General features: G+C 46.6%; 1 non-coding gene across 1 annotated transcript in view; it reads left to right on the top strand.

Moving 5' to 3' along the window:
- Window positions 1-12,086, top strand: part of setbp1 — a 136,867-nt gene that overhangs the window by 10,805 nt on the left and 113,976 nt on the right. Inside the window, exon 2 of the transcript XR_001171194.3 lies at window positions 5,920-6,550. This is a non-coding gene — a transcript (SET binding protein 1). The remainder of the gene's footprint in view (window positions 1-5,919; window positions 6,551-12,086) is intronic.

Genomic DNA, 12,086 nt, shown 5'->3' with positions numbered 1-12,086 from the left:
GGGCAGAACAATCCTATTAGGTTTAATTAATGGTTTATTGATTTTTTTTAGTAGACTTAAGGTATAGAGATCTAAATTATGGCAAGACCCCTTATCCGGAATACCCTTGGTCCCGAGCATGGATAACAGGTCCTATACCGGTGTGTGTGTGTGTGTATATATATATGTGTGTATCAGAGCACTGCTGTACCTCTTTGGTTTCACTTCGTTTCCCAGAATGCTGTGTGAGACGGGGAAGCTGAGATCTCTTTAAATCTCCAGCTATGGAAAATACAGGTATTTCTCCAACGTGGGAACCGGTGCTTTGAGCCCATTTATTTTGGGAGGGGGCTGCGCTAGAGAATGCAGATGGGCAATTAATCTGCAGCACATTACAGTGAGGTGTATAGAGTTGCACTAAATGGGTTTTGCAGAGATGCCGATCCGGGGGTTCATGGAGGGGATTTGGCACGGCAGGACTTGGGTTTGGCCAATTAGATCTGTACTGTGGCTGTAGGGGGGTTGGCTCTCGGGGTCTGAGAGATCGCTTACGGGAGCTCGGCTCAAAGGGGAACTCCACCCAAACACAACTTGGGCTTTTTGAAAAGAAAACATAATTCCAAGCAACTTTGCAATATACATCAATTAAACAATATGCCCCTGTTCCCCTGCTGATCTGGCTGACTACTTTGTGACTCAAATAAAATGTAACAGCAGTCGCCTGTCCTCATCCTACCTCCTCCCAATCCCACAATTCCCTGCTGCACACGTGATATCAATAAGGAAAGGAACATCCCAGTGCAATGCATTGTGGGTTATGTAGTTCCTGCATGCTGTCTGTAAGCTGTGGAGAAGTTGTTACAATTTGTAACATCAGTGTTTAGTCCCTCCTCCCCTGCCAGGATTTCAAATGATGCAGAAAGAGAAGAACTGTTTTGCAGCTGGATTTCTGCATATAAACATGGGATTTATTCATGAGCACCCACCTGGTGGGCCAGAGTTTATATAAATACCCCGCTGTGTAGCCCCGGGGGCAGCCGTTCCTGCACCGGTACAGCTGGGGTGTTTGCTACAGAAACCCTACTATAGTTTATATAAATACCCCGCTGTGTAGCCCCGGGGGCAGCCATTCCTGCACTGGTACAGCTGGGGTGTTTGCTACAGAAACCCTACTATAGTTTATATAAATACCCCGCTGTGTAGCCCCGGGGGCAGCCATTCCTGCACTGGTACAGCTGGGGTGTTTGCTACAGAAACCCTACTATAGTTTATATAAATACCCCGCTGTGTAGCCCCGGGGGCAGCCATTCCTGCACTGGTACAGCTGGGGTGTTTGCTACAGAAACCCTACTATAGTTTATATAAATACCCCCGCTGTGTAGCCCCGGGGGCAGCCATTCCTGCACTGGTACAGCTGGGGTGTTTGCTACAGAAACCCTACTATAGTTTATATAAATACCCCGCTGTGTAGCCCCGGGGGCAGCCATTCCTGCACTGGTACAGCTGGGGTGTTTGCTACAGAAACCCTACTATAGTTTATATAAATACCCCGCTGTGTAGCCCCGGGGGCAGCCGTTCCTGCACTGGTACAGCTGGGGTGTTTGCTACAGAAACCCTACTATAGTTTATATAAATACCCCGCTGTGTAGCCCCGGGGGCAGCCATTCCTGCACTGGTACAGCTGGGGTGTTTGCTACAGAAACCCTACTATAGTTTATATAAATACCCCGCTGTGTAGCCCCGGGGGCAGCCATTGCTGCACTGGTATAGCTGGGGTGTTTGCTACAGAAACCCTACTATAGTTTATATAAATACCCTGCTGTGTAGCCCTGGGGGCAGCCATTCCTGCACTGGTACAGCTGGGGTGTTTGCTACAGAAACCCTACTATAGTTTATATAAAAATATAAATAGCCCCTCTTTTCCAGATACAACGGGGAGACACAAAGGTACCGTTGCATTTTTGGAAATATTGGGCAGGGGTGAATATCTTTGCACGGATTTGCCCACTCAGAGTGTTTCTATTCTCTTTCCCCCTCTCCCCTGACAACCTTTGAGACAGCCGACTGGTAGAGATAATTACAGAGTGAGTGTGGGATATAAAGGCTCTTCGTTAATGATTTGCAGAGTTATTTTCAGCACGTTAGAGAGAGCGAGGCTCGGGGGCCCCGGTACCGGCGCACATTAATAACACAACAGGGCAGCCATGGGGCACAGTGGGTAGTTGGGCAAACAGCGGGGACCCGGGTGAGAGCCATGAGCGGCCAACAGTCTGTCTTTGTTTTCCTTTTCATTATACAGTCACACAGTCGATTCAGAGCCGCCAATGACTCATAAAACCTCGAGCAAATGGTGTTTCCTTGTGAACCAGATCGATCTGGCTAAACGCCCCGACGCAGGCACTTTCTTTATTACTCCTTCTAGTTTTTGTTCTCCTTAAAGAGACAGCTGCACCAGGAGACCGCACTTGGGTTGTGGAGAGATGGAGAGAGGGCCTTGGCGATTCAATAGTTGTTGGAAAGAGAGGACTTTCTTTTATGGTTGGTTGGAGTTGAAGATAAGTTGGAAGGTCAACATTTGTAGGGTTCTTAGTGTTTGTTGGGGGTTGAGTTTGGTGGGTACCAGGTTGGTGAACTCTATTAAACTCTTCCATCTTGTGTATTAATATAGTCCTGTATATCTTTGCATTAGGGACTTGGGCTAGAAGCCCAGGGAGGAGGAACATCATACTAATCCGAGTCACAGTTGGTTGGCCAACACCTAATTTAGGGTCCATGGAGTAGTCCATGCAGATATCAGTCAGCTACTCCAGACCAAGAATTTAGCTGGCCCTTCCCCAAGGGTTTCTGTTGCATGGTCTGGGACACCATTGGGTTCATACAGATGGAACTGCAGTCAGGGGGTCCATGATGAACTGGTGTGAGGCTGGGCTTGTGGGGGATGGGGTTTAGGTGTATCTTAGGGAAAATTGTCCCTGGTGACTAGTGGGCTAATTACGAGGGACCAATTATTGGGGCAGTTAACTGTTTACATTATCCAGTTGCTCAACGAGTGAGTTCCCAAGGGTGGTCAGAGGGTGCTGCAGTCGGGGGCTTGTGGTAAGATAGAGGGGCCTGATTCCTGGGTCCAAAAGGGTCTGGGCTTTTGTTTGTTGGTCAGGCTACTGCTGGATCATTGGGGGAAATCGGCCTTGGTTACTGCTGGGCTAAATCTGGAGCCCCTTGGCATGATGCCTTATGACAACTCATGGTGGCCCTTTGTGCCAATGGGGGAGCAACACCTGTCAAACTCCTCCTAGGAAGTGACAGATTCTATGGTAAGATAGAGAGGCCTGATTCCTGGGTCCATAAAGAGTTTGGATGGCTTTTGGTTGTTGGTCAGGCTTCTGCTGGATCATGGGGGAAATTGGCCTTGGTTACCGGTGGGCTAAATCTGGAGCCCCCTGGTATGATGCCCTATGACGACTCATGGTGGCCCAATGGGGGAGCAACACCTGTCAAATTCCTCCTAGGAAGTGACAGATTCCTCCTTTAGGGTTCTGTTGCTAAGCCCTTGGACCAAGTATTGGGGCAATTAACTGTTTTCATTATCCAGTTGCTCAACGAGTGAGTTCCCAAGGGTGGTCAGGGGGTGCCTCAGGGGGTACTGCAGTTGAACCCTGATTCCTGTGTCCAAAAAGAGTTTTGATGGCTTTTGGTTGTTGGTCAGGCTTCTGCTGGATCATTGGGGGAAATCGGCCTTGGTTACTGGTGGACTAGATGCCCTATGGTGGCCCAATGGGGGAGCAAACTCCTCAGAGGAAGTGACGGATTCCTCCTTTATGATTCTGTTGCTCAGCCCATGGTCCAATTAGCGGGTCAATTGACTGTTCTTATTGCCCAGACACTCTACAACTAATCCTAGCCGTATTTGGCCAAAACATAGCCACCTATAGGCTAGTATTATAGGCTTTACAGCAAGAAAAAGTCTCTGGTCTTCTCACTTTAAAAATGCTCCCCCCCCCAGCAGATAATAATGGGGCTCCCTTCCCAACGTGGCCCGGCTGTGTATCATCCCAGGCGTGTGTGTGTATCGGTGGCTACACAAGTGCAACACTTTCCTATGCAAACACGGCACAATGTGTGGCTTTAATCTCCGCACAATGAGCAGCTGTTGCGCATTTGTTTAGGTTTTACGACCGCATTCATTTTCATATTTGCTGTTGACACAGTGCGAGTGGGTTACATACAGGCAAATGAAGGCAACGGTGCCGATGGCCCACGCGCCCAGGCAGGGTGTTGCTTGGTGTCACTGCTGGGGAGACAGTTACACGGACGGGTGTTTATGGCTCCCTGTTGCTTCGTTACATAGAGGTGGAGAGGGGTGGGTTCACCTTCTACTATGTTATAGAATCACCTATTCTAAGCAACTTTTCAACTGGCCTTCATTATTTATTTGTTATAGTTTTTGAATTATTTCCCTTCTTCCAACTCTTTGCCGTTTTTAAATGGGGGTCACTGACCCCGGCAACCAAAAACTATTGCTCTGTGAGGCTCCAGTTTTATTGTTATTGTTACTTTTTATTCCTTATCTTTCTATTCAGCCCCTCTCCGATTCATATAACACTCTCTCATCCAAACCACTTCCTGGTTGCTAAGGTAACATGGACCCTAGCAACCGAATAACAGTTAAAACTCCAAACTGGAGAGCCTCTGAACTAAAATAAAACAACTAAAAAACTACAAATAATAAACAAAAATGAAGACCAACTGCATATTGTCTCAGAATATTACTCTTTACATTATAGTAAAAGTTAACTCAAACCCCTTTAATTCACTATCATGGCTTGTCCCATAGGGCAGTGTGATGTCTCTGAGCTTTATTTTTTTTAACCTTGGGCAACTTGTCACCCAATGTTGGACTGGGATGCCACCTTCCCTTTCCAGCACATACAGCAGGTTCTAGAGCCAGATTAAATGATAATAATCATCTCATTCAGTGAAGTCTATGGGGGCTTAGGGAAGACTGGAGGCCATAAAAACCTTCTGAGGTGCCCTATCTGACCCTATGGGCCTCCAGTTGGAAAGCCCTTAGACCATAGGCCCCCTCTCCAGGCTATTTCTCCTTCACCCCATCAATAAACTTTACTCCCCTAGTCATTTCTCTTTACTTTCATCCATCCCTCCATGGTATTGGCCTATAAAACCAAACGGTTGGGTGAGTAGGACGGGCCGACCGAATGTAGGCGGGTAGAGCCAACTTAGACCTAGATTTTTTTTCTGGGTGAGTCTTTAAATGTTCTAATATGGAAAAAATGTCTAAATATATATCCTTGTAAACAGAGATTTCGTCATTTAAAGCTGGCGCCTAAGGCATGACTGTACCTTATAGGGTTATAGTGGGTGTGGGGGGGGGGGGGGTGTAATTCTTTATATTATCCTTATACACAGTGCATTAATGTATATGGTTTCCCCTAATATCCCTATCACTGTAATCTGTTCCTTCAATAAGTAGGAATAAATCCCATTTATATGCTGGAATCCAGCTGCAAAACAGTTCTTCTCTTTCTGCATCATTTGAAATCCTGGCAGGGGAGGAGGGACTAAAACACTGATGTTACAAATTGTAACAACTTCTCCACAGCTTACAGACAGCATGCAGGAACTACATAACCCACAATGCACTGCACTGAGATGTTCCTTTCCTTATTGACATCACATGTGCAGCAGAGGATTGTGGGATAGGGAGGAGGCAGGCTAAGGATAGTCAACTACTGTTACTTTTTATTTGAGTCACAACGTAGTCAGCCAGATCAGCAGGTGGTGCTTAAGTTGTGTTTGGTTAGAGTTCCCCTTTAATAACCAGGGTATTAAAGTGTCAACATGGAAACCCCGTGTCATAATTACATTTATATGAGATTTATAACCTGAATGTTAATTTGTTTTCTCTCTCTGTTGCTTCAGTTTCAGACACTTACTCTCTCCCCCGCTGGAGTGTGGAATACTAGAAGGTCACATTATTTATATACTGTTACACTCGGAGACGGTCTCGCAGCCCGCACCATAGACACACATTGTAGAGCAGTCAGTGGGCGGTCAGTCTGTCATGGAGCAAAGAGAAAACTTGGGCACCAACCGGACAAGGGGTTGCGACAGCGAATCGAACGCGTCGGCCCTGGCAGGGAAAGCGCCCCCAGCGGCCGGCTGTTCCGGAGATACCATGGTCCCTGCCGGCGGGGCGGCCAAGGCCGGGCTCGGGAACGGGGAATCTATGGAGCCGGAGGAAGAGGACGAACTGGGTTCCGGGAGGGATGTGGATTCCAACTCCAACGCCGACAGCGAGAAGTGGGTGACGGGAGATGGTTTGGAGGAGCAGGAGTTTTCCATCAAGGAGGCCAATTTTACGGAAGGGAGCCTGAAATTAAAGATACAGACCACCAAGAGGGCCAAGAAACCGCCCAAGAACCTGGAGAACTATATCTGCCCCCCCGAGATTAAAATCACCATAAAGCAATCGGGGGAGCAAAAACTCTCTAAGTCTGGGAGGAACGGCAAAGCGGCCAAGGAGGACGAGCGCGCCCACGCGAGAAAGAAGGTAAGGGGCAAACACGAGGGGGTTTATTGCGCTTGGTCCTCTTGGTTGTTGCCCAGTTGAGTTGGATCTTCAATGGGCTTGTTCAGCTTTGAGTTAACTCTTGGTATGATGTAGAGAGTCATATTCCCGAGACAATCTGCAATTGGTCTTCATTATTTGTTTTTTAGTTACTTTATTTTCAGCACAGCAGCTCTGCAGTTTGGAGTTTTAGCTACTATTTGTTTGCTAGGGTCCAAGTTACCTTAGCAACCAGGAAGTGGTTTGAATGAGAGGCTGGTATATGAATAGGAATAGAAAAAAATAAATAAAAACAATAAAAGTGGAACCTAACAGAGCAATCGTTGTTTGGCTGCCGGGGTCAGTGACCCCCCCATTTAAAAACTGCAAAGAGTTGGAAAAAGGCACATAATTCAAAAATTATAACAAATAAATAATAAAGACCAATTGAAAAGTTGCTTAGAATTGGCCAATCTATAACATACTAAAGGTTAACTTAAAGATGAACCTACCCCTTTAACAAACGGCGCAGGCTTGCAGAGTGGGTCCGATTGCCAGAGAGGCGGCTGCCGAGGGTTACGCCATTAGCAGTTCGGACTTTTATTTCATTCCGCGGGGACAGGATTGATCCGAGGATGGACGGAGGTTGATCCGCACAAATCTTTGCTTATTTATAGTGAGGAGCTCTAAATATATATGTAATAAATCCTCGTGCCAGGGCGGCCGGGGGGGTTGGCTGCTGCCCATTGGAAGAAGAGGGTTTCAAAGGAAAATATTGGTTATTTGGAAGTAGAGTGTCGGGGTTGTGGGTCGCCGTGTATGTAGCACATACATAGTCCTGCCACTGAGCTCCACAAGTCCCCCCTCCCTGTGTGTCACATGGGGCAGTTCAGGGCTGGAACTGTGGGGGTAGGCGGGAAATGCATGTCCTTAGTGTGGAACATTGGGGGTTCAATATCATTATCACTACCCCTTGCTAAGGAGGGGTGGTACCAATGTGTCCCTTGTACAGTGCCAATGGCAGAGAGAACTGACAGTCTGGTCCTGCTAAAATGAACCAGTTGGTTGTTGCTACTGTGTTTTGTTTTGTTTTTTGTGGGGGGGGGGGGGGGGTGCAGATTTTTGTGGGTTCTTTTGTTATGCATTTTGGGGACACAGTATGGGTTCTGCACTTCTGGTGCCAAGATAATGATGAGGGTAATTATGTGCTTGGGGTATTGTGTGGCACCAAGGGGAAGCTGGGGGTGGCTCGGGCCCCACAATTGCCCCCTTACTTTCATTGCGACAAACAAGAACATCTCGGTTGCTGTGACTGACTCTCCCAGTGCCCAGGGAGGATGATGGGATTGGTAGTTAAAGGACTGGTTCACCTTTAAGTTAATATGTTCTAGACTGGCCAGTTCCAAGCAACTTTTCAATTGGTCTTCATTGTTTTATTGGTTATAGTTTTTGGATTATTTGCCTTCTTCACTGACCCCGGCAGCCAAAAAGCCATTGCTCTGTGAGGCTCCAGTTTTATTGTTACTGTTACTTTTTGTAACTATATAGTCTATTCAGCCCCTCTCTTATATCATACACCAGTCTCTCATCCAAAGCACTCCCTGGTTGCTAAGGTAACTTGGACCTTAGCAACCAAATAACTGAAAATGAAATAACTAAAAAAAACTACAAATAATAATAAATGAAGACCAATTGCAAACTGTCTCAGAATATCACTCTCTACATCATACTAGAATCTCACTCCAAGGTGAACAACCCCTTTATAGGGGCACTATACTTTTACAAATTACAAATAATCACCTTTATTCGGCCGCTCCATTCCTAGCGCTCGGGGGGGCGGAATGTACCAAGTGGTGAGCCAGACTGTAGCAGGTTAGCGAGTCCGGGATCTGCCTGTTTGACAATAGTAACATTGGGTGCCCCTAATTGCAGTTAACCGTTACACTGCCAGCCTCTCTGTCTGTCATTTCAACCCTTTCACGCTGAATGCGCCTTTGTGTCCCTCCCCCCCCCACGACCGCCGTGATTTTATTTACTTTAACTGAGAGATAACCGTGTTCTGCGACTGCTGGATCCGCCCAGTGGAATTTTCTGACGTGATTCCTGCCCCGCGTTGCATAACTTTCTACTATTTATACAAGCAGATGAATTCCCAGATTTTTTTTTTCCTTCCCAAGAAATACTTACTCAATGACACGGTTCCTAAAGGGGTTAAGCGGCGCATTCCAGCTGTTTGGGGTTGGGTGTTCCATTTGCCCTATGGGTGCAACATTGCTCGGGGCCGGGGGGGTTTCCATGCCCTAATAGTCTGATCCATGTAATTATACTAATAACAGGAAAAAATAATAGTGATTTTCTTTCCACGGGTTGGAAGAACTGACAGATTAAAAGCAAATAGATTTCCTCTTGTAGATTCCTGCAGCCAATGACAGTGGCCGACTCAAAGCCCCCTGTTATTACCCCCTTTGGTTATTATATACACCTCCAGTAACAGTATTTTGGCACATTGGATGGTTTACTTCTCCTTGCTTTTGCTTACTCTGCCTTGGCTGAGCTTCCTTATGTCTCTCATTGTGTGTAAATGTTAATGAGCCCAGCAGATATCGATGTAATTAATCTGTGTAATCCATTCGACTACCGTTTTGTTTCTTTCGGATACTGGGTTTGTGTCTGGGATCTCTGCCATAAAGCAAGGCTGAACTGCTACTGTTTGCTGGAAAGGAAATGGATATAGTCACGTGGGTGCCAGTGAATGGATTCCCCTATGCATAGTATAATGGCGATAATGCGGCCCTACGCTGGCAGATAAACGCTTCCGACTTGTCCCCCCCCAGACTGGGATGGCAGCTTATTGGCTTGTGTGTGGGGCTCATCCAGTGCCTCATCCGACAGGTCTCCATAGGTCCTGCCTGGGCCACGACTAGGGGTAGGCAAGGGGGCACTGGGCACGTACCTCTTCTGCCTCACCTACCCCCCAGCCTGTTCTATATTATATACTATACAGTTTGGTCATTTCCCTATATATTACAATAGGGGGCACTTTATTCACTATATATTATAAGGAACTCCTCGGGGGCTTATAATATCCCTATATGTTACAATAGGGGGTACTTTATTCACTATATATTATAAGGAACTCCTCGGGGGCTTATAATATCCCTATATGTTACAATAGGGGGTACTTTATTCACTATATATTATAAGGAACCCCTCGGGGGCTTATAATATCCCTATATGTTACAATAGGGGGCACTTTATTCACTATATATTATAAGGAACTCCTCGGGGACTTATAATATCCCTATATGTTACAATAGGGGGCACTTTATTCACTATATATTATAAGGAACCCCTCGGGGGCTTATAATATCCCTATATGTTACAATAGGGGGTACTTTATTCACTATATATTATAAGGAACTCCTCGGGGACTTATAATATCCCTATATGTTACAATAGGGGTACTTTATTCATTATATTTTATAAGGAACCCCTCGGGGACTTATAATATCCCTATATGTTACAATAGGGGGCACTTTATTCACTATATATTATAAGGAACCCCTCGGGGGCTTATAATATCCCTATATGTTACAATAGGGGGTACTTTATTCACTATATATTATAAGGAACTCCTCGGGGACTTATAATATCCCTATATGTTACAATAGGGGTACTTTATTCATTATATATTATAAGGAACCCCTCGGGGGCTTATAATATCCCTATATGTTACAATAGGGGGCACTTTATTCACTATATATTATAAGGAACTCCTCGGGGGCTTATCATATCCCTATATGTTACAATAGGGGGCACTTTAGTCACTATATTATACTACCCTGCAGCTAAATGCCCCGAGGAGTCTCTTTATACGACGGTTGCTGGGGTGGGTAGAGGGGGGAGACTACAGAGATTGTGGCCCAGAGCTCTCACCCTGCTTGTACCCCCCTACAGTTTGGATGTTGGAATATTAGTAAATACCTAGGTAAATGCTTCCAGATCTGGGGCCTCAGCAATGTGGGCCCCGTGTGCGGCTCGGGCCGTAGGTACATGGGCCATGGGCCGGGCTAATAGGATTCACATGTCTGCGCCGATGATTAATATGTGAGGGCCCGTGCGTTTCCTGTGCGCTGCCTCCTCGCTTCCCATGTGTTTCCCAACTATAACTCATGGCCGCACTGAAAGCTTCTGTTAATGGATCACATTCCTCCCCTCAATGTCTTCCTGCCACCAAACAGATGTTTCGGCCCCCCCTCCGTCTGTAAGTTCTGCACGCCACAATGTGAATGGGGCTCTTGCACACACAGTATTTATAGTAGGCACTTGGCGCGGCGTCTAAATTCAGGCCTGACCCAAAGCCTTTGCTCGCTCGTCCCACTGACGGGGAGGGTAGGATGGCGGGTTGTCTCTTTCATGGGCGGTTCAATGGCCGTAAACGTAACGATATCATTGTACGAAAATGATCGTCCTGGTTCGTAGCATAGTGGTGTAAGTATATATACAGCAGACCCCGGGGACGCTGGGGGGACGGCTGTACCTTAGCCCCTCCTCCCCGGCCCATCTCCTACCTTAAATATAGGGTCAGGGTCAGGAGGTGTGTTGAGGGAGGAGGGACTAGATACGCCGGGTCCTCTCAAAAGATTGTTCTGCAGGGGGTCCCCGCGCGAGCCAGTTAGGCCGCTGTTGGACAGCTTAGAAATTTTGGGTGGGATAAGGATACAGTCCTTGGGGGTCCTACAATGATACGATTGGTGCCCGTAACTATTTCATGTTCAGAACCTCCTCCCATTGGTTATATTTAGGGCTTTATCCTACAATTTCAGTTTTAGATCGTTGCATTTAAACGTACGACTGATATCCCAACGTTCCTCGGAAGAAGAGTAAAGGCTGAACGTGTATGGGGGGGCTTTATAGCTGCAAAACTGCCCCCGGTATCCAGGCATCATATCATCCCTTTGCGTTGTAGTAACTGGGGCCTGAGTGCCGGAGCTGCCTGTACTCAAATGTATACACGGTAACAGTTGCCGGTTGTGTATTGTACATATCGTAGCCCTGAGTGCGGGGAATGATACATAGAGTGTTTGTCTTATGTCTGAGCGTCAATAGATACAAAGTCTCTGTCTCTAAGCTGTGAGCGTCTGCTCTGTAGTAACAGTACCCAAAGTATCTCTCTGTTCCTGCTGAATTGTGCTTAGTACAGGGGAATCCCTATGTGCCATAGTTTTATGGTATCTCTCTGTACAGGCTATGAGTAAACTTAGGGGGCTGTTCCTGCTGAATTGTGCTTAGTACAGGGGAATCCCTATGTGCCATAGTTTTATGGTATCTCTCTGTACAGGCTATGAGCAAACTTAGGGGGCTGTTCCTGCTGAATTGTGCTTAGTACAGGGGAATCCCTATGTGCCATAGTTTTATGGTATCTCTCTGTACAGGCTATCAGCAAACTTAGGGGGCTGTTCCTGCTGAATTGTGCTTAGTACAGGGGAATCCCTATGTGCCATAGTTTTATGGTATCTCTCTGTACAGGCTATGAGCA

The sequence above is a fragment of the Xenopus tropicalis genome, chromosome 1 (assembly GCF_000004195.4).
Source record: "Xenopus tropicalis strain Nigerian chromosome 1, UCB_Xtro_10.0, whole genome shotgun sequence".
Classification (NCBI taxonomy): domain Eukaryota; kingdom Metazoa; phylum Chordata; class Amphibia; order Anura; family Pipidae; genus Xenopus; species Xenopus tropicalis.
The sequence above is the reverse complement of the archived record's forward strand: the minus strand, read 5'-3'. Positions and strand labels throughout refer to the sequence as shown.